The sequence below is a fragment of the Leptinotarsa decemlineata genome, unplaced genomic scaffold (assembly GCF_025532065.1).
Source record: "Leptinotarsa decemlineata unplaced genomic scaffold, Ldec_3_MD MMD2_tig00000133_RagTag_RagTag, whole genome shotgun sequence".
NCBI classification, from domain to species: Eukaryota; Metazoa; Arthropoda; class Insecta; order Coleoptera; family Chrysomelidae; genus Leptinotarsa; species Leptinotarsa decemlineata.
In genome coordinates, this window is record NW_027412542.1 from 8,419,341 (window position 1) to 8,442,323 (window position 22,983).

The 22,983-nt window shown below is 35.1% G+C and overlaps 1 protein-coding gene across 2 annotated transcripts in view; it reads left to right on the plus strand.

Annotated features, from left to right (window-relative positions):
* Nucleotides 1-22,983, plus strand: part of LOC111504347 (calcium/calmodulin-dependent protein kinase kinase 1) — a 233,010-nt gene that overhangs the window by 17,670 nt on the left and 192,357 nt on the right. The window lies entirely within an intron of this gene.

Sequence of the window (22,983 nt, forward strand, 5' to 3'; positions counted from 1 at the left end):
AACTCACTTCCAAAGGCGATTTCTTTTGAAGAAGTAATAAAATTTTCAAAAAGAGACCAAGAATTCCAACATATATTTGAGGCTTTGAAGAACACTGATGAGAATTTGTGGAATACCAGTGTTTTAAAACCATACAAAAAAGTTAGATATGAGTTGACTTCTGCAAATGGAACAATTCTGAGGAACACAAAATTGGTCATTCCAGAAACTCTTCGCAAATAGGTTATCCAGCTAGCTCATAAAGGTCATTTGGTTTCCTGGAATGGATAAATTAGTAGAAAATGAAATAAAGTCCTGTCTGTTGTGTCAAGCAGCAACACCCACTAAAAGTAGAGATCCAATCCAGGTAACATATTTACCTACAGGTCCTTGGAGAAATTTAATCATGGATTTTGCTGGACCCTATCCTAATGGTAAATATATCATGGTTGTAGTTGACGAATATTCAAGGTACCCTGTTTGTTATGAAATACCAAGAGTGGACTCTGAAACTGTGATTGATAAACTATTTTCTTTGTTCTCCCTATTTGGAATTCCCAATCAAATGAAAACAGACAATGGACCACCTTTCAATGGGCAAGAATTTGGTGATTTTGTTGATCATTTCAAATTCAAACATCATAAAGTAACCCCTTTATGGCCTGAAGCAAATGGACTTGCTGAAAGAACAGTCAGAACTATCAAGAAGACAATTTTGTGTGCAGTGATGAGCGGACGAAATATTAAAGATGAATTACAATCATTTTTAATGAATTATAGAGGTACTCCACATTCCACTACAGAAAAATCTCCGTTTGAACTACTTTTCAACCGATCCATGCATACGACTATTCCTGAAATTACCAATCAAGATGTAGATGGAAATTTGAAAATTATTGATGAGAAAAATAAAATGAAATTCAAAAAGTATGCTGATGAAAGATTACATACTGAAAATCATGAATTAAATGTTGGAGATTCAGTTATTTGCAAACAAAAACGTGTAAATAAATTTACCCCACCATATGATCCCAATCCATATATTGTTGAGAAAATTAGTGGTACAAAGGTAACCGCGTCAAGGCTAGATAAAAAGATAACAAGAAATGCTTCTCACTTCAAAAAGATTGTAAAATCTGATCACATGAATCCTGTATTAGATGTTATACCTGAATACGATGAAGATTTTCATGATTATAGAAAACCAGATGAAGAAATAGAGTCAGAAGAAGATACACCAATTCAAGAAATTGTTGAAACCTAAGTTCATGAACCTCCTAGAACACAACAACCACATAGGAAAGCTGAAAACACAAATTATTCTTCTATATGAATGTGATATAATTGAAGTTAGGGAGGAAATGTAATGTTTCGTCCTGTATATGTTGTTTCAGATTATTCTATGTCAAGTAGACTGTAAGTTGTCACTTTGCAGATTTAACTGAGAGATTGTTCAAAATAAACAAAGATTGAAAAGTACTTCTACAATTTCAATTAATATTCCAACACGAATATTACAGATATAAATTGATTTGATATCCTTGAAAGAATCTGCAAAGAAATTAAAAAGATTAGCTGAAAAAACAATTTTATTAGGCAAAAAACTGAAATTACAATAAAATAACATACAAGCAACAACCGGTAAACTCCGGCAAGACGAAAAAAAATGTTTTAATTACTTCAGAATGTCCATTAGTTCTTTTGTTGATCTAATTACAATTTTGAAATAATTCCGCAAAAGTGGCTCGTGTACGGGCTCTTTTAGATCGAGCTTATTCTCTGTGCGAGGTGTATGAAATAGGAATGGACGATAATCATCTTTCACCATTAGCCAGGGCAAATGCATTCAAAAATGAATTCAAACATTTCAGGTGTTTTTTTCTTCTAAATGATATTTTTTCTTTCAAGAAATATTTCTAAACTAGTTCACTATCCTTTCTGATACATTCAAAAACCTTGAATCTATTGAAGGTTGTAATTTTGATATCTGAAGAAGTAGGTGTTCACTGATTTGAGCGGCTGTACTTCAATTTGGATTCCTTACGACAAAAGATTAGAGATTAGAAACGTTTTTTGGATTTTTTGTTCTCAACAAGTCGTTGATGAATGCTATAAGAAGAGTTATAAGATGAGATAAGAAAGTTAAAAAAAACTTGTCGCCAGCCAAGTAATATATTGGATTTCATTAATTTTCCAGTAAGCCATTGACGAACATCCAAAAAAATTATAAAACTATTCTTGGGGAAGCTTAAAACTATAAAATGAAAATGATTTGTTAAGCCACATAAAATATACCTGATTTAAGAAGAACTAGATTAAAGAAGATATTAGAAGAGCTGAATTTCACATTTGGAAAGATAACAAAATAGAAAGAGTATGTAATCAGAGATTGTAAAATGTAGAAGAAACTTTTCAAGAGAAATAAAGAAAGCCAGAAAACTGGGTAAATATATTTTTTATTTGGATGAAACCTGGGTCAATGAGGTTCATACGGTCTCGAAAATTTGGCAAGACCAGAACATTAAAACCCTAAAGTGTATGTCTCAGTACTGCAACACTTTTCTATTTCTAGAAAATGGCTTCAAGGTCGAAGCGGAAACGTCGAACATTCAAAACTTTGAGCGCGGTTCAACCCAAAATTCAGATGTTCAAATTTCTAACCGCGGAAGAAGAAAAATTTGGAAAATGGATCATCTTGATGTATATAACTCTATCCAATACTAACTTCCAGCTACATTTTTTTGTACGCATTTGCAGTTTTGCCGGTGTCCAACAGATTGTCCGATGTTTCCGGTCTGCAGGTTTCTTTATCTGACGTTTCGTCTGCTACTGCGGTAAACCTTATCAAAGGCGATGTGACAGCGGTCAAAGTGACCTTTCTCTTACATATATTTCACAAATAATTGTGATGGTTTTATGCTCCACGTTAGCGAAAGTATTTTATTTTCCTTTTTTTCTAATTTTTTCATGTTTATGATAATCGCACGGAAAAGGTCACCATGGTGAATTTACAACTGAACAACTCAAAACACAGCAAACCCCAAAATGATTAACATTTTACATTCATTTAGGAGGAATCAGCTGTTCATTGTTTGATATTATGATTTGTTGAACATAGGGGTACTTTTTTGGAAAAGAAAGGTTTTGGCTTTTTACTTCTCCATCTTTATTCAAAAAATGTGAGAATCTTTCCAAGGAAGAAAGAAGGCAATTACTTTCAAAATAAACTCTTTGGAAGATTCCCACATATTTTGTATAAAGATGGAGAAGTAGAAAACCAAAACCTTTCTTTACAAAAGTTATGTATTATGTATATTGAATAAATCTGTGATTCTTTTTCGAAGCTTCCCCGTTTATGGACAGTCATTAAAAGAATAGAGTGGAAGATAGATTTGGAATCTCTGGCATAGAATAAATTCTTAACAAGCAATGCTCCCAAACACCAGAACTGGTGTTTCTCGCCGCTTGTTTCTACATTCAAGCTGGCATGTTCAGAAGATGGAGTAGATTTTCTCAGATACATTATGTTTCGACAACATTCTTCGAATAACGTGTCGAATTCATATTTACCCCATGAACTGGAGTAATCATCTTCATATATCTCAACCGGAATGAAATTAATAATTTAAATCTCACAAACTCAATTAGCCTATTTTTTCACTTATTTCGTTCGATATTTGTTTTCAAACAGAGCTTTCATACGAATGAATATCTAGTTTGAAATGGCTTTCGCTGATTTCATACCAGCCACATTGATTATTGATTGAATAATGATAACCGGTCCTAGACTAATACCACAATCAGTGTGGGTTATTTCGAAATTCAACCTCGATAATCCGTTAGCAATAGATTCGGACCTGTCTTCGTCAACATTTGAAGGTTTGTCGCATAGACTAAAACAATTAACTGCTCTGCAAGGTGAACATTATAAAAATGAGTAAAGATTTCATTCACGATCACCTACATTCCTCGATGTGTTTCGACCTTTCAATGGAACGAATGTAGGTATATAATAATGCTCGTTTTTTCAATGATTTCTTTCCTCGATCTTTCATTTGGTTTTTTATCCGGATATCCTTCAACGATACCGTTTTTGAATGCGGTTGTTTTTTTCTTCCGTAAGTAATGATAAATAATGATCGTTTGTTGAATACTGCGGTGGAGTAGGTAATAGTCCAAGAGCTGGCGTCAAAACGAATAATTCCAATAGCGTGCTATCTTTTTAAACAATAATTAATGAACAATGTCTTATATCTGATAAGTTTTTCTCAAGTGTGACGATGGTACTATGAATTTCCCGATAGAGTTGTTTCATATCTTGCAATATTCAATTGTAGAGAATACTTTTTTATTTCTTATTCATTTCATTCATAATTGTTTTCAAATGAAGTATAATATAAGCGCAACTTCTCTATGGCTTGACTCGATTACCGTAAGGCATTTGATACAATAGCCCATGAGCTCATCTTGCATTTACTCAGATGTCTTCCGGACCCGACAAAATAGTGAGATGTATTGAACAACTGATACCACTCTGGCGAACTCGCTTCGCCATAAAGTCTGGTCAAGCAAGAGTCCAAACAGGGTGGGTCACTTTCAGAAGAGGTGTATTTCAGATCGATTCCTTCAGTCTCCTTCTCTTCTGCATCTCACTATTGCCATTATCCGTTGCGCTCAGAAATACTCGAGGGTATAACTGTGGCCCCCCTGGAAACCGGAGGCACAAGGTCACCCATTTATTTTATATAGATGATCTTTAACTTTATGCCTCTGGAGAGAAGGATCTCCATCAGTCCTTGAGGGTGGTGGAAGAGTACACGCATGCTTTTGGTATGCAATTTGGGATAGACAAATATGCAGTGGTCCATGTCGAAAGAGGACGATGTGGGGACTACGGATAGGATGTGCAGCTCGTAGATGGAAGCATCCTACACCATTTGGATGTCGGCGAGACCTATACTTACCTCGAGGTGGAACAACGCCACTCACAAGAGGTAACAGCAGTGAAAAACTCTCTCCGCGGTAACTATCAGCACAAACTTCGACAGTCATCGGAACTGTCGAGGAAGAACAAAGTTGCTGCAACAAATATGCTTACCATTCCAATCTTACTCAACTCGTTTGGAGTAGTGAAGTGGACTCGGGAGGAGCTGTATCAACTCGACGTAAATACCCGAAAAATGATGCATCTCAATAGGAGTTTGCATCCCAAATCATCCGTTACACGGTTGTACTTCCCCCGACAACATGGAGGCCGTGAACTGTTGAGTTTGGAGTGTCTACATGACAGAATGATACTGGATACACTTTGTAAAGTAGTCAGGAGTTCGGATCCCCTTCTCTGCATGGTCCGTGACCATGAGAGAGCAGGAGTTGAAGCATTTCTCTTTAAGGCAGCTGCCCGAGCAGCTGATGAACTCGGTATAGTTTTCGACACTGAACGAGGTGACCACAACTCTGTCACCGAGTTGTGGTGACACAAAATAGTTACAGTTTTGGGGTAACAATATTTTCGAAAATGTGTTTCATCAAAATGAAAGACATTTCAATATCATCTTCTGTTTAGATTCATTAATCCTAATAACTTTATTTCTGAAAGATTCGGCTGTTACTTGATGAAGATCCATAATAATTTCATAAACTACACCTTACGATTTGATCTTCACAAACTGTATTTTCAAAAAAATATCACAACATGTTTCGCTATCACAATAGCTTTTTCGTAGTGAATGACATACTGCAAGTCATTCAGTAAAATGTGGTCACACTTTGTCACCAAGTCGGAAACCGAGGGGTTCATCATGGCTTGCCAGGATGGTGTTTTCAACACCTCAGTGACACCCGAGACACTAATGCACTTGCTATCAGCATGTCCAGCATATGCGTTCTGGGCCTATATCCATCGACATAATGCGACTCTTTATTACCATCTACGGAACTAATGCTATTTAGGAAATACAATTTAATGAGCCTGATGTAGTCCAAATAGGAGGAAAAACGGATAAAATATCGAGATTTTCTCTTCGCACTCCGCAGATCACTCTGTCAAGATGGTTTTTCTGATTATAGAAGTCCTTGGTGGAATGATGTCCTCCCTACTCTCAAATCTCAAAATAATACCGGCTTGCCGCAATAAGGCAGAAATCTTTGCCGGACAGATGCAGAAGACTGTCATTCTTGGCTCACTGCGCTTGCTCAGGGCACATGATTCTCGAACCCTATGATCACTTAACCCACGGCGTGGGGAGTGGTCGTTGGTTGATAATGCTGGCGCGCCCTCCCGAATGTATCGGGACTTCGGGGGATAGGGCCTGACCAGCGCATACTACGGTAAAAAAATTAATAAAAATAATAATAGTAGCGTTTATTGCCCAACAGTTTCACATTTATAGGGCAGGCATTAACAATTTATTTAAACAATTTATAGCACTATTTCAGTCAGATACAAAAAGAAATTAATTTCATATCAAACAAAAATAAAATAAAAGTGAACTATAAATCATTAATAATTATTCATAGCTTACAAATGTTCACGAGATTTATTTTTCAGCTCACATATACTGCAATAAAAGATATCACGTGAGCTAGAAAGCTGGTTTGCGGACATCAAATTCACTGGTGATTTTAACGATACATTGGTTTGAGTTCTTTCGCACAAAAAAGTGGTATTATTTCTAGATGTTGATCTTGATACAAGAAATTCTATTGCAAAAAATAGTTCGGGAGAATCAGTTCTTCCATTCAACAACTTATGTAAAAAAAGAACAGACGTATTGTTTTTTTTAAGAGATACAAGATCAAATGTTAGCATTAGTTCCATATAATTGCAATATATTTGAGAATACACGCCAGTAGTTTCAAAATTTAAGTGTTTCAAAAACTTTCAATAATTGATATATACTGAATGGGAGTCGATATTAAGGACCCATATTCTAACTTTGACCTTACTAAGTTAAAATATAGGGAAGTAGTAGATGAACTATTCTTGCAATTTCTGACAATAAAAGCGTAAGAGTGATAGGGACAGGTAGGTAATGTGATTATTAAAAGTAAGTTGATACTCAAAATGGACACCTAGATTCCTGATAGTGTTAGTTCTATCTAAGATAGTTTCTTCGATACTCTATTTAAATTGCATTGTATTGAATTTCCTGTGCAGTCGTCTATATCAATAACAGAGGTGTATAACTTCAAATCATCTGCAAACATCAATCTATTGCAGTATAATGTGTTGCATAAATCATTTATGAAAAGTAAAAAAGGGCCTCCAACTAGTAGTAAAGTAAATATTTGAAGAGAAACCATTGTTTGATCAATCTATATTCATCTTTGATCAATATGTGATTTCAAAAGATGAATATAGATTTCATTGAAAGAAAAAAGGATATCAGATGGAAGATATTAATAAGCATGATGATTATTCAACCCTGAATATATAAGAGGTAAAGTTGTAAACCAACCAACTTGGGAGGATTTGATTAATGAGCCTTTTAATTTTGTCTGCCCTCATGAAGTATATAACTGTATTAACATTTGACAGTTTTGATTAACAAGTTAACATATAATGCGTACAGTGAAAATCTTTAGATCGTTTATCATTGATCGTAATGAAAATTTGAATCGGGAAATGAGGTGCAAATTTCATTATTTTTTTTCATTAAAAAAATACCAACAGTAGACAAAATGTGCACATTTGTAAAAAATGATAAAAATTGCCCCAAAATGAAGCAAACCGTAGTTTGAAACATTGTGAAATAAGTGACTTTTAATGAAAAAATACAGCAGAAAATTAATTTCATTGGAACACAACGATATTGTGGATTGAAAAAAAAAATGTTTATGAAATATCCAGGAAAGAAACGAAAATAGATTATTTGGATGAAACTTGGTTGAATGAAAGATATATGATAATCATGCAAGAAAAATGAATATCCATAGTCATCGACAGGTATATCAGGAACAATGATCAACTTATAAATAGGCATACTGGGACATTTTAACGTCATGCCATCGTGGGGAATACCACAAGGTTATACTACTTTCAAGTAGTTGGCGTAGAAATGACATACAGTTAGGACAAATAATGCGTCTACGTCATCAACTTGTGCGTCCGATAATATATTACGACAAAGTGGCACAACCTTTCGAAACATCACCTTTGTTTTTAGTTTTCAAATTCACTAATAGAGACATTTCCTTTGTTACGATTTTATGTTGATTTATAAAATTCGTCAGCGCTAGTGATTATTCTATTGAAACGTATTTTGCGGTCTTCTTTTCAATTCCGAAAACTGGCAATTCGAATTTTCCAGTATGCAGAATATCAGACAGAGCCATTTCCAATTCAAGGCTGACATTTATAATTATTAATAATAGTAATGATAATCTACTCTATTCATCATTAGAAATACAGGATATCTTATTTGTATTAACATTAATACAAGAAATCCCTATGATGAAAAAAGGAAGTGTCAGCTAAGGTTGTTTTTCAACCTGAGAGTAACAAGAAATAAAAAAATTAATAAATTGATGGATGTAGCCGTTACTTTGTGGTAGGAAATCATAATGAAGAAAAGAGAAAAGAAACTTTCTATGTTTTTTACCACTTTCATTTGTAACTAACATTACTGCAGTTTCGTCCTATTTTTATTGTATAAGTTTGAAAATGTCCGTATAGGACGAAACTGTAGTAACGTTAGTTACAAATGAAAGTGGTAAAAAACATAGAAAGTTTCATTTCTCTCTTCTTCAAAAAAATGAATCTATGCGAATATCGCTAACGGTACGTTTCATAAAATATATAATTATTTCGAAATGATTTGAAAATAAATGATATGATTATTTGGGAATATTATAATACTCAGCGGAAGAATGGCTAGATGTTACATTTCTTACTGCACAAAAGTATTTACAAAAAATATAACAATACTGACTATCGCATATTGGTTAAATAGAGTGCATTCCATTTAAAACGAGCCACCCTGTATAACTTTTGGTACAATCATTTTCAGGAAAAATGAAAAAAAAAACACGTCAACAATAGTATAAAGGGGGACACATTCTGACATGTCACGTAGCATGTCACCAATTTTTTTTTAAATGGATCACCCTATATTGTTTCGTATACTTGATCAGTGATCCATGATGAGCAGATTTCAACAAAGTATAAAAATATGGTCTGAAGCTACAAATTATTTGAGTTGAAAACGAGCCATCCTGAATAACTTTTGAAACAATGATTTGCAGGAAAAATAAATAAACAGGTCAACAATCATACAGGTGGCCACATTTTGAAATATCTGTTCTAGAGATAAAATGGAAGCAATAAATCAGAAAAAGATTTTTTTATTAATTCTTGAATCAAAACCTGATGACTGGACAATGAGAAGAAAACATTTTCCATAGTAAATGTTCAGAAACGTTTCCACTAATTTCTATATAATGGTACATACTAACTTCCATTGCCGCCCTCACATGATTGAGACTCTCGGGAAATATTTCTCTGCAATGCCTCATGATATTCTTTCTCAAATCTTCTAATGTTGTTGATTCTATCTCATACATTTTATACTCCTAATGACCCCATAGAAAGCAATCTACAGGATTGATATGTTGGTGGCCATTCTGTAGGACTTCTCGCAGTGGAGCTGCATAATGAGGAGGTGCACAATTCTGCTGATGCACGGTATCATTCGATTCTCCAACATATCCAAATATTCATCACTAGGCGAATTATCATCGATCAAAGAGGTCCTATGATGCGGTCATCTAAAATTCCTGCCCAAACATTCAGTTTTTTAGGTCGTTGGGTATGAACTTGCCGATTCACCTCTCCATTCAAACTAAATGTACATTCATCCGGAAAACAAATGTTATACAAGAAATTCTGATGCAAGTTGATCCGTTCAGTGAGACTTTCACAAAACTCAATACGTCTATCGAAATCATCTTCGTTCAATTCATGAATTAGTCTAATCTTATATGGATGAAATTTTACTTATGATAGATCCTGAAAATATTTGTACGACTGATTCCTGATTCTCGAGATAACTTAGTAAGAGATTGCGAATTTTCCATTAGTCCAACGTGCCCTAAAACTGCAGTACAAATAGCTTCATCGTTGACAACTCCTGAACGGTCGTGCTTTTTATGGTTAACAGATCCAGTTTCCATATATTTATTCAATAGTTTAGAAACGTATTTGTGTCGTACATTTATTCCTGGATGATTATCATTGAACATACGGGCAGCAGTTCTAGCACTATTTCCTTGCTATTTCAATCCTTTCTCGAAGCATTGCTTCTTAAGAATTCACAAAAACATAAAAACCAATTGTAACTTCACCTGGTAGGTAATCGTTATTGTAGAATGAGACAAATACAAAATAAAGAGAATATTGAATTCAAAATTAACTAGGCAAAATAAGACTTTTTTGAAGTATAATTCACAATAACACCTATGAAACCTAGGTAACAGATTGTACAGAAGTTCATTCATGGTGGATCGTTTACAACTCATATAATTTGTAGCTTCAGACCATTTTGTAGTCTACTTTGTTGAAATCTGTTCATCATGGAACATCTGATAATGCAAAACAATTGATGCATTTGAAAAAATCGTGATGCTCTGGGGGTGCGATAGGGAAAGTTAGTTCAAATGTGGATATGTCAAATTGCGTCCCAATATATACTATTGTTGGGGTATTTTTTATTTCTCCTGAAAATCATTGTTCCAAAAGTTATTCAGGGTGGCTCGTATTCAACTCAAATAATTTATAGCTCCCGAACCATAGGTTTCAGACCATATGTTTTATATTTCGTTGAAATCTGCTCATCATGGAGCATCTGATAATGCGAAACAATATAGGGTGATCTATTTGAAAAAAATTGTGACATGTTCTGGGGGTGCGATAGGGGAAGTAATATCAAATGTGAATATGTCAAAATGTGTTCCACTGTATACTATGGTTGACGTGTTTTTTTATTTTTCCTGCAAATCATTGCACCAAAAGTTATTCAGGGTGGCTCGTTTTAAATGGAATGTACTGTATATCGAACATAGATGGGTATTTAGGCACCTAAAACTATCAACTTAAAAAAATCATATATTTGCAGTAGCCGGTCCATTATTTACCAATTACAATATAAAATACACTTACAGATTGATATAAAGTACCTACTGTTTATTAGTTGTGAATACAACATTTTATGTAGAATAAAAGAATTGAATCGGTAGCAACTTTCCAGTAGACAATGTTACTGTAAAACCGTATGAACACCACGTTTGTTTAGTTAGCTCGATTCGATGTACTGATTGCAATGTATCATTCAAATAAGAGCTGTCTGTCTCTAATTAAACGCAAACGTAAACTGCTTCTGTTTTACCTTTTCACCCGTGGAAGGAAGGGATGCTATGTAAAGTATTTATTTAATTGGGTATTTTGTTGATTGCGCATATGCATTTTTTTCCCAACTGTATTAAGATAGTTGCGTTAAAAAAAATACCGAATTTCAAGAACGAGGTTCTAACAATGAACAAGAACGAGAATGATTCCTACTTATTCACCAAACTCAAACACCTGTTCATGCTGTTGCAGTTTCGTAAGAATGTATCATCTTTCCAACCAACCGATATGCTGGTATCTTTGAAGTCCACTAGAACAAGAAGGTTGTTCCGAATTTTTGGAGTCCTTGTTGAATACTCTTCGTGAGCAGGAAAATAGCAGAATTAATATTCCTGACCGCTCTGAATTGAATGATTCCATACGGTCTATCTCATCTTGTGTTTGTAGATCTTTTCCTGGAAAAATCCTCACTAGTTTACTTTGTAGTACACATTCAAGAGATAGCAAAAACGTAGGTGACTTTTAAGAACTTAAACTAGCGTTTCCTAATATGACTGATAACCAGTCCGTGCAATTGTTGAATCATCTGAAAATAGAACTTTTAACGGGTGATGATCAACTTTATTGCCAAATATGCGCCAAACTAACTGACTGTCATAAAACATCAAGTATAGCTGAGGCACCAGTCAATCTAATGATAACATTGATGATCTTCAAGCATGACTCAACCTGTAATGGAAGCACCAAACACTCACGAATCTTCGAAATAGATGAACACTTCAATCTAGCAGACCACTATTATAATCTTCATGCAGTAATTGTTCACTGTGGTTCTGGCGTTGAATCAGATCATTATTACGTATTGGTTTAAGTTTGACGATTGTCGTGTCACTGAATATTCTGACAATATCTTGAATTCATTGGATCCTCTGGAGATACCCTACATTTTATTCTATGAAGGAGAGGACATTGGCAGATCAATATCTTCACATGGTGTGGTGGTGCAAGATTTTCCGGGTTTTCCTGCAGCTGAAAAAGCAAATGTGCCGCTGGAATCAATCAAGTCGCCCCATTTGTTCCTATAATTATATTCCCTCCATTCGGAAAAAACATCAGAAAAAACATTCAGCCAATACACATATACATGCATTTGAAAAAATATGTAATCAATGATGTTGCGGCATCGCAAGTTATGACAATGACCTTCCACTCCATAATTGTGATAATATCTGATGAAATATCAAAGCTACTTTGTCATTGTTGTTATAGTAAGAAGTGACACGCTTGTGACAGAATATTTGCGGCAATTTACTCGAGGATAAAAGTCGAATGACCCATGAAATTATGTAGATACAGAATTAACCTACCTGTGTCAAAACCAAAACATCCACCCATTTTCAATAGAAAATTAGTAAGAATATGTATCTTCATATTATTTTGTCCGACTGTTATATTTCCAATATTAACAGCAATTTAATTGGAAAATATGCGCTCCAGACAATCTTGCACATTTTTGACGCCAACTCTCCAAGCAGAAAGCGTCCGTTTATGATTTTTGTCTGGCTCGCCTCGGCAGAGACGGTGTGTCCGGCAAAACGGGGCCCATAGACTGGGCTTTTGAAAAAAAAACATGATAAAAAAACATACATTCGAAGAATGAACTGCAATTTCTGGCCTGCAGTGAACCTAACATTTTTCAATACATCGGAACTTCATCAGTTTTTCCTACGCGCTCAACCAACCAGGTTGGCATTACCAGGAGATTATTCAATTCCACCATTCATGGGCGTTACAGAGTTGTTCTCCACTGATTACATTACAGATTATCTAGATCAATAATGCCTTCTTCATTCAGTTTCGAGTATCCACGAAACAATGCAATGAAACAAAACCTTGCAGGAATATTTAGCAGGAATATTACCTTGACCGATGGAACTAAAAAAGCAAACGGCATTTGCATATTATCTCGGAGATATACACGCGAGCTTTCACGCTTTTCCTCTGCGTGTGCCTTTTTTTATTTTTAGAAATCGCACACGTCATGTTGATTTTCACCTCTTGACTCACGGCAAATATGAATTTATGAATCAACTCGGTGATCTGGAATGTTGAACTAATATGATAATTTTTTACTAGAGGGTTTTTGTATCCGCTACGTTAGGTCAAAAGTAATATAAAAAAACGATTTATTTCCAACAGGAGTACCCAGTTACAGGAAATGCTATCATTACAGAGTATATAAGAAATAAATATTGAAAATAATGGAATATAGAAATGTATAAAACTAAATGCTAAAACAAAGTATATATAAAATATTCATATACGTAGAATTTCGAAAGAGGAATGTAAAATTGAGTAATTGAGTATATAACACAAAAAGTTACAAATCATGCAAAGAAGCAGTACTGACACAAAGATTATTTATAGTATTATTAAAAGTGATTGTGGATACATGATACCAAGATGTTCAGAGAGTCGAAATGAATATCGCAATGTTCACAGATTTTATTGAAGCTACTACACATAAGATTCAATGGCGATCATAGCCTAAAATTTGTGCATGATGCTTCGCAATAGAATTTCAGATTGTGTCGACCTTCACTTCTTGGTACTAAAAAATTGATCTCGGGTAAAAGAACCGTACTGTCAACATTGTTGTTAAGTAATTCATGCAGGAATTTTATACCAAGGATAACTCTCCTATTTTCATATCAAATCGTGTCAACAAAATGTTATGATCGATGCTTCTCGTGGGGTATTGACCATCAACTTTTAGACATAAGTATTTCAGGAACTTCCTTTGCAGCCTCTCAATTGATGGTTTTTTGGTAGTCGTAAACTGGATTCCATAATACAGTCATACGCTAACTTAGATCTGGCATACGCAAAATATGTTTTTTGTTTTTTTTTGATATTACAGTTGAATTGCTGAAAAATATTTTCTTTCAGAAAATCAATTTGTTTTGATGTTCCGACAGTTGATTCAGTAGAAACGTTCTTGTATGTGAGCTGGAATTCTTGAGATTTTGGAGTTCCACACTATTTATTACCGTGAAGTTATATTCAATCATATTACTGATGTGTGCTGTGGACACCACCAACTGATACATCGTAGTTGCTTTATCTGTATAAATAATACCATTATGAAAAATATTCAATTTCACCGCTGTCACCAGATATTACACCAACTGTTTTCTGGCTACACTATAATACGTTCGGTTTGACGTTGTCTAGAGAAATATACTTCACGAAATATGAAACAAACTACACTCTCAAAACTACCCCTATTTTCCTATTTTCATTTCCTGCTCGATCTATTCTGTTCATAGAGACTCACATTTCAACAATATTACCCATCTCCAAATAACCACCTTCATTGAAACTCAAATTCATTTTCGAATCTCTTTGACCTATCCTAATGAGCGTAAAATCACTTTAACTCGTCTCTACGAAACAACCCCTCAACTTTTCCGAGACCCACCCCAGTCGTAAGCCCTTCAGAACCCTTATTGAATGTAGAGGATGCTCTATAACACCTAATAACAATTTGCTTGGAATAGGACGGTGTGCACAGCGGTTGGTATGAGAGGTGCTTGAACGAGATGTTTAGGTTATTGGTGGAAAGGCCTTGTAGGGTATATGTTGAAGTGGCGATGCTGCTTGAATGATCGGTTTACTTGTCTGAGTATGGTTGATTGAGCTGTTGGTGTTCTTCTGACTTTATTGAAATAGTTGAAGCCATCGCCTTTTGAACTATCCTTTGGAAACCAATTACATACATATATTGAGCACTTGAGAAGTCTACGGTCCTTGATTCAACTTTTCTTATTTTAACAGTTTTTTTAACATATACTATGCCCTCGAGAAATCTATGGCTTTCCATTCACACTTTTTTATTTGATAACTTGAACCAATCGTTGCTTCGAAGAAAGTTAATCAGTTTTAAGTTTTTTCAAATGCTTCCCGTCGTCTGTCTGTCGTGACATCCATTTTGTATAAAATGAGACATTATATAGACATTTTTCTAAGTCGTTGGATTTGATGACATTCAGAAACCAACTGAATATTGAAAAGAGTTGGAAAACGACAAACTTGCATATTTGAAGATTCTACGAGGAATAAAGAAAGTAACAATAAAAAAATCCAGAGGAAAGTATTTTATCAAATATTCTTTGAATGATGATTCTTTAATGATGTAAATTCAAACCAAATTTTTTGACAAATATTCGTGAAAAAGTTCGCCAGAAGACTCAATCAACTACTTATATTGTCCTCCCAGGGCCTAAAAATTCTGCAAATCATTTTACATACGCTAAAAATTTTCAGAAAAGTAAAAATTTCAACAGTATTGGACAGTATTGAACTTTCAACATCTCAACCCCTAGAAAATAAGATGAATGTTCAAATTTCGTGGGCTACGTACATTATCCCGCGATTTTTTAATTTTTTGATGTTGTTACACTCGTTTTGAACATATTTTCACAGTATCACCTGTTTAGAATGTTCAGTTCGTTGGTGAGAGGCATAAAAGTTTTGCGTGTTTGACGATATTCTGGGATCGAAAAAACTGCATCACAAATTGTGTGTAAAAAAAGTGTGAAAAAGTACCCAAAAACACTTTAAATATTGACAGTGGTATACGGTGATTGTACTCTGAATCAGAAAAATGTTTACAAATGGTACCAGCTCTTCACAGAAGCTCCAGAAGATGTGAATGACGACGCTTGCCCTGAAAGTCCCAGCACATCAACAACCGATGAAAATGTTGAGAAAGTGAAAACATTTGTTATGGAGGCTCCTCAAATCATTATTAGAGAAGTTGCTGAGGATGTCGGCATATCGATTGACACATGCCATGCAATTTTTTTGGAAATTTCGAGTGTAAAGCGTGTGGCAGCTTGCTGAATTGCTGAATTTTGACCAAAGAAACCGTCGCATGAGCATCGCTCAGGAATTTTTTAATGACGTCAAAGGCAATCCAGATTCACTCAAAAGGGTCATAACTGGTGACGAATAACTGGTATATGGTTATGACATCGAAACCAAAATCCAGTCGTCCCAATGAAAGAGCCCAGTAGAGCCAAGACCAAAAAATGCACGGCAAGTTCAATCAAATGTCTAGGTATTGCCCAGTGTTTCTTCGATTATTGTGACGTAGTGCATCAGGAGTTCTTGTCACATGATCGTACTATCATTAAGGATCATTATCGTGAAGTTATGCGCCCCTTGCGAAAAGCAATACGAAGAAAACGTGCTTTATTGTGGAAAAACAGCTCATGGCTTTTGCATCACGATGATGTACATGCTTACTCGTCATTGCTTGCTCGTATTGTTTGGCCGAAAACAATACCGTAATCATGCCTTAGTCACCGCATTCACCATTTGGCCCCCTGCGATATTTTTCTGTTCCCAAGATCGAAGAGACCTATAAAATAACGGCGTCTTGGTACGATTGAGGAGATAAAAACCGAATGAGAGCTATACTTCGAACATTGGAAAAATTGCTGGCACAAGTGTATTATATCTGATAAAAACTATTTTGAAGCAAACAAAATAGAAACTGATTAATGAATAAATATTTTTTGAGAAAAATGAAAATCCACCTTATTTTTTCAACAGAGTAGTATGTTGAAGTGATTCTACATTCCTGTGAATGGGAATACTTTTGTCTCCAATAGAACATAGCTCCCAGAGTTATCAATCATACTGCTTCTTGATAAACATAAAAAATGAAGTGATTTTCAATAAAATTGGGCTCTCCATTATATTACCCATATATTTTGATGAAAATACACCTCACCCTAAACTTCAGCCTAAAATTGGATGTAGAGCTCAAAAATGTTGAAATATACAGGGTGTTCCAAAGTATCTGCATTTTTTGAAGACCCTGTATGAGGCAATCGAAAATATGACTCGGAGTGAAGATCCTCATAGTATCACTCCAATCCATTTCAAATTTGATCGTTTTAGTGCAAGAGAGTTCAAGATTATAAAAGTTCATGTTTGGTAAAAAAAATATCGAAATTAATTTATATCTTCTAACCGGTAATAGATAGGTATAGGGAAATAGTATATGAATTTGTTGACAAAGTGATAATGAATCATAACATGATATTATATACGGGGTGTTCTATTTGAAAAATCAAAGAAGCCGCTACTTTATAGTAGAAGCGACAACGCCGCTTCGTCTAAAATATTTTAGGCGTGTAGGTCATATTGACTTATGCATACTGTGGAATTTTCAGATTGATCCGTTGAATAGTTTGCCAGAAACGGCTAATTAACGCTCATCATGAAAAGCCCTGTTTATATATTCAACTGTGTCTATGTGAAAACTCATATTGACAAATTTGAATCCAAAAATAATCTTCGGCTCGCCATAGGATATACGTTAAGATCCAACTATAATTTTATTGTTCCCCGCCATAAATTGACGAAAGCAGTAAACGACCTTCTAATTATGCCCATCAAATTATTCAACAAACTACCTATCTCTCCTAAACAGCTTTCAAACCTGCATTCCTTAAAAAAAAAGTTAAAAAAGTGTTACATGACAATACATTTTATTCCCTCAATGAATACTTTGAGGCTGATTTGGAAATATTAATCACTTGATTGCAACAGTTTCGATTGTACTATTTTCAATTGTCATATTTTTAGTTTTATTTTCAATTTTATATTATCATGTATTTATATTCTCAACTTCCATACTGAATAGTATTAGTGTTCAAACTCAACTGTTCATATTTTTTCATACTTCTGTTCGATATTTTCATATCTTTACTCTTTTATATGTGTATATATAAATATATTTATTTGTATTGGGAATTTCTATATTTCAGTATAATTGACTTTTTCCATGCTATAGAGTCTCTGGAAATAAAATGATTTGATTTGATTTGAATACAAGAAAAATTGCATGATGGCGCTTCTAGGGTCAAAACCACTATCTCTGACAGTCATCAGGGTCTTCCTAAAATCACTCCACAGGGAAATAGCATGGTAACTGCAGTTGCTAAGAGGCCCACTGGAACTTCAAAATTGTTATCTGCAACATCAGAGGACTCAACTCAAATATAAACTCAGTACCCCAACATCTGCAAACAAATAGTCCTCATATTCTTGCACTCACAGAAACCAAAGTCAGTGCTTCAACAAATCCCGTCAATTCTCTATACCCCGACTATGATTTTCACTCCCGATTCAAACGAAACTTTGCAATATCTTTTTTTATCAGAAGCGTTCTCTACTGTCAACGAGAGAAAATGTTGAAACCCCAAAACTTTGATGTTATGTGGTTCGAAGTAATATCCTTTTGAAACTGTTACACTATCATTTATTCTCACATCAAATACTTTTTAGAAATTATAATATAGGAACACGAAGCGAGACTGCGTCTGTATACGATATTTTAGTTGGCTTTCTATTAAGGGGAAGTCCCGATGTCTCTGACCGGGGATTTCCCGTGATAGCAGCTTAACGCCTAGTAATATTGCCAGACTAAATAAAACTAAATGATCAGAAACGACAAAGATGATAATTTTACAGCACCTATTTAACTTTATATTATAATATAGTTTATCAAAAAAATATATTTACGAATTTTTCATTCATATGTTTTCGTGCGCCAAAGAGTGGAATATCTTCTCTAATGTATAATTTCCTTGTGAAGTTTTATGACATTTGTCCCACGACTATTATTTTCATGTGAGTTGTTGTGGAGAGAGTTTTTTACGTAGAAATGTGTCGTCCTGAAAACTAGGATAACATTTTACTGCAGTCTCGAAACCATCATATTCAAGGTTGCTCGTTTTAACTAAAATGCATTGTTTAGTAGAAGTACAACCCTTCAACAACCCTTGAAAGTGAACATTGTCCTCACAAACTTTAATGAGAAATTTCACCTTTGAACTCGATTGAACAAAGGATATTCACTTGACCCTAAAAAAAATTCAATCCAGTTCTATTTCTGCCAAGCTTGTTCCTTTCCTCTCATCCATTTTGTTGTCAACTCTCTACTTCGTTCTGACAAAAAACACATTGGAACGTTCCAGAAAAGTGAACTCACTTCACAAACAAAATAATATAATTCGTGCTTTATCCTTTGTAAGGTTGCATTATAAAAGAATATGCGAGTATACGAACTTCAGGAAGGGAATTGTAGGAACATTCTAGAATTTTTTTATGAGATGTTGATGTATTCTGATCCAGAATGCTTCTGCTTCTCAAGTTCGTTGAAGTTTCATAAATGGAGCTCGAAATTGCCGAGGAAACATTACGATGTGGGTTGGTATTCATTTCAGAGTTATATGAAATTATAAACTCAAGCCTTATTCCAAATTGAGTGCTGAATATACAAGGTGGGTCGTTCGAAATTTCAGGGGATGTTATCAAGGTTCCAATTAAACTTTTGTGAAAGTAGAATCTCTGGGAGTTACTACATATGTTCTTTCTGGCATTTATGAGTTTTCACTCACCTGGAATCAAACGAAATTAAAAATTGATTGAATGAGAAGGCAAATTCCTAAATTTGTCCAGAAATGTTACTGCGTTCGGATAAAGATTCATAATGGATTCATCCAACTTGTCAGTATTACTTCATACTTCAATGAACAAAATATATAAAAATTCAAAATTCATACTTACTATAGATGACGTTTCGTAAATCAACTTTGTTCCCTTTCTCGAATCTCGAAGTTGCGGCCCTGATCCGAGTGAAGTTCTTAAGGTACTCCGTGTCTGGCAAAAACGTTCTGCAAAAGGGCTTCTGCCACCGTTTTAGCCTCTTGGTTGGTTAAGGCTACTACTTCAGGCCATTTGGAGAAGTAGTCCATCACAACCATAAGGTACTTGTTACCGGATGTGGTGATAGGGAGTGGTTTCAAAATTTTGACTGCGATTCTCTCGAAAGGGCACCCACTGATGTACTGCCTCAACTTTCCTTTTTGTCTTGTCTTCAGACCCTTTCTCGAAGAGCACAGGTCACAGCGCTTACACCACTCTTCCACGTCTCGACAGCAAATGACCCAATAGTACCTCTCACGCACTCTCTCTAGAGTTCTATTTACTCTGAAATGCCCCTCAGTGCGACCATCATCAAGCTGTTCGAGGATACTCGGGATACACGTCTTAAGAAAGATAATCTGGAATTTGTGAGTTCTTCCATCCGGGCTTTCTCATTTCCGAGTGAGTAGGTCATCTCGAATGCTCATAGAGTCCCATTGGAGCTAGTAACCCTTTTCCTGCTGGATGTGGTTGGAAATATCCATTCTCGTACAGTTTTCGAGACGGGATCCTCCTGCTACCCTACGATGATATCTTGACTCGTCAGGACCGTACCACACCATGGTCAGGTGATTCCTCAAATTGTATGTCCATATTCCTGGACAAGGAGCCCTTACAGGTTGCTACTCTCCGGGTAGCAACCTGTAGAAGGGAATCCGAAGCGGTGGGAGGTAGCGCAACTTATCTCCCTATCAGAGCTGTCCATAAAGGAGTCTCTGCCTGCTACCTCATCACGTCTGGTGGGAAGTTCTTCTTCTAGTAGCTGGGTATCCTTGTTACCCTGGCGTTGGCAAAATTTGCATCCGGATGTCAGACATGGTCTTCTTGAGAGGCTGTCTGCGTTTTCGTGACTCTTTCCTTTCCGATGTTTCCGGAAAACCTCTTCAAATATATTTTCGACTCCTCCAAGCTTCTTTTCAAATTTCCTTCGGACTCTTTCAGGCTCCTCTTCAAGTTTCCTTTCAACCCCATCATACTACTTTTCGAATCCCTCCTTTGTTTCCCTAAATAATTTTTCAAATTCTTCCTGAATCAATTCCAGTACCTTCCGTTTACCTACTTGCGAAGATTTTAATTCTTCAAATAAATGAAGATACATCTTGTCTGTTTCTCCTAAATATTTACCAATATTTTACGATATTTCTCTCTGTTCTTTTTTGTTTTTTCAGAATAATTAGTAATAAAACACGGTCTTCATTTCGGCGTAATTGCTCTTCCTCTCTCCTACGTTCCTCTTCCTCTCTTGTGCGTGCACCTTCTTCTCTTCTGCGATTTTCAATCTCCGCCAGGCTCGCTAGCAAAGCCTTGAACATTTTCTCAAGTTCGCCGTAATCGACACTCATTGTGTTCACCATAAATCAGTAAATTTTCAGTCAATAATTCAACTTCCGACACCAAATGTTACGTTTTTGCCCGTTCACCAACAATTGACTACACTGAATCAAACTCAACTTTATTTCACTTTGAATACAACAAACACTTCAACTGAAACTTCAACTATTATTTGAATGTCTATCGCCTTACTAAATCACTTCGCGTACCGCACCGTAAAGTCCACTTGACTGTCTCGATATCCTCGTAGCTAGCCTTTAAATATCATTATTCTCGCTGCTTCTAGAGTGGCGGGGAATCATCGTACATTCGCGCGCTCTTAGCTACGTCACGTTTGGTTTATGGTTACCAGTGGTAGCCGGCGTTATTTTCTTTCGGGCATGATTTACAGCAGTAATAACAAATATTCAGATTATTTTGAAATAAGTGTTTATAAAAAGGAAACACTTACTAATAGTTATTCAAGTACCCAGTGAAATGATAAAACCAAGCTGATGTCATCAACAAAACAAAATTCCCCAAAATGTTTTGGGGAATTATGATCATCCCAGAAATCTTATCATTGAGACAATGGTATCAACTATAAACATTTCTAGCCAATTTCCAAAAGAATGATATTTTACTTTCCTGGTCTTCACTGGAAAATAAGACGAGTTTGTTGAAAATTCAACGTCCGTATGATTTTTAAAACTCAAAATCATGTAAGGTCTTCATTAAATCAAACAAGATTGGCAAATGAGGACAAAAAATCAGAAAATTGTGTTTACTGAGTTCAGTGCATTTGTAGTCAGACTTATAACGATGGAACTTCGTTAATTTCGAAAATGAGAAAATCTGAAAACCAGAATAATGTAAGGAACTGAAACATAAGGAAATTCAAATCAGCAGATCATATTCTGACAAGATATGGTGACAAAACTCAACGGAACGAAACGTTTGGGTATTTTCTGAAGATTTGAGAAAAGAAACAGAGTCGATTTCCGAAGAATTTAGTAATTTGCCCTTCTCATTCGATTATTTCGAAATTTTGTTTAATTCCAATTGATATGAAATAATGAGAATAATGTTTTCAAACTATAATGGTTACCTGGTATTCTTTCTCGAATACTTCTGAAAGCTTTCTATTTATCATTACACCATCATTACTCGATTCTTTCAAACGAACATTCATTAAATGCAAAAATCATATACGAAGTTCAAACTAATCCATTTAAATGTGAGCATATGACACACTTTCACGGGTACATGGGGTGTAATTTTATAACACGAATCCATTCAGTATTTGTGATTATTTCTCTGGCATATTTCTTCACAGAAAAAGTAAAATTAACCAAATTGAATTCTATTCAATATTCAATTATTCAAAACGAAACGCTTTTGAACAGAAGAATAACATCTTTTCCCCAAACAATAGCACTCGTAAAACGACACCAAAAATGTATGACAGAATTTGAACCAATGTGGTTGCAGCTGGATTCGTAAATCAACAACTGACTATTATCAATCTTAAAAATTCTTATGAAACTTGTATTCAATTTTTGCAT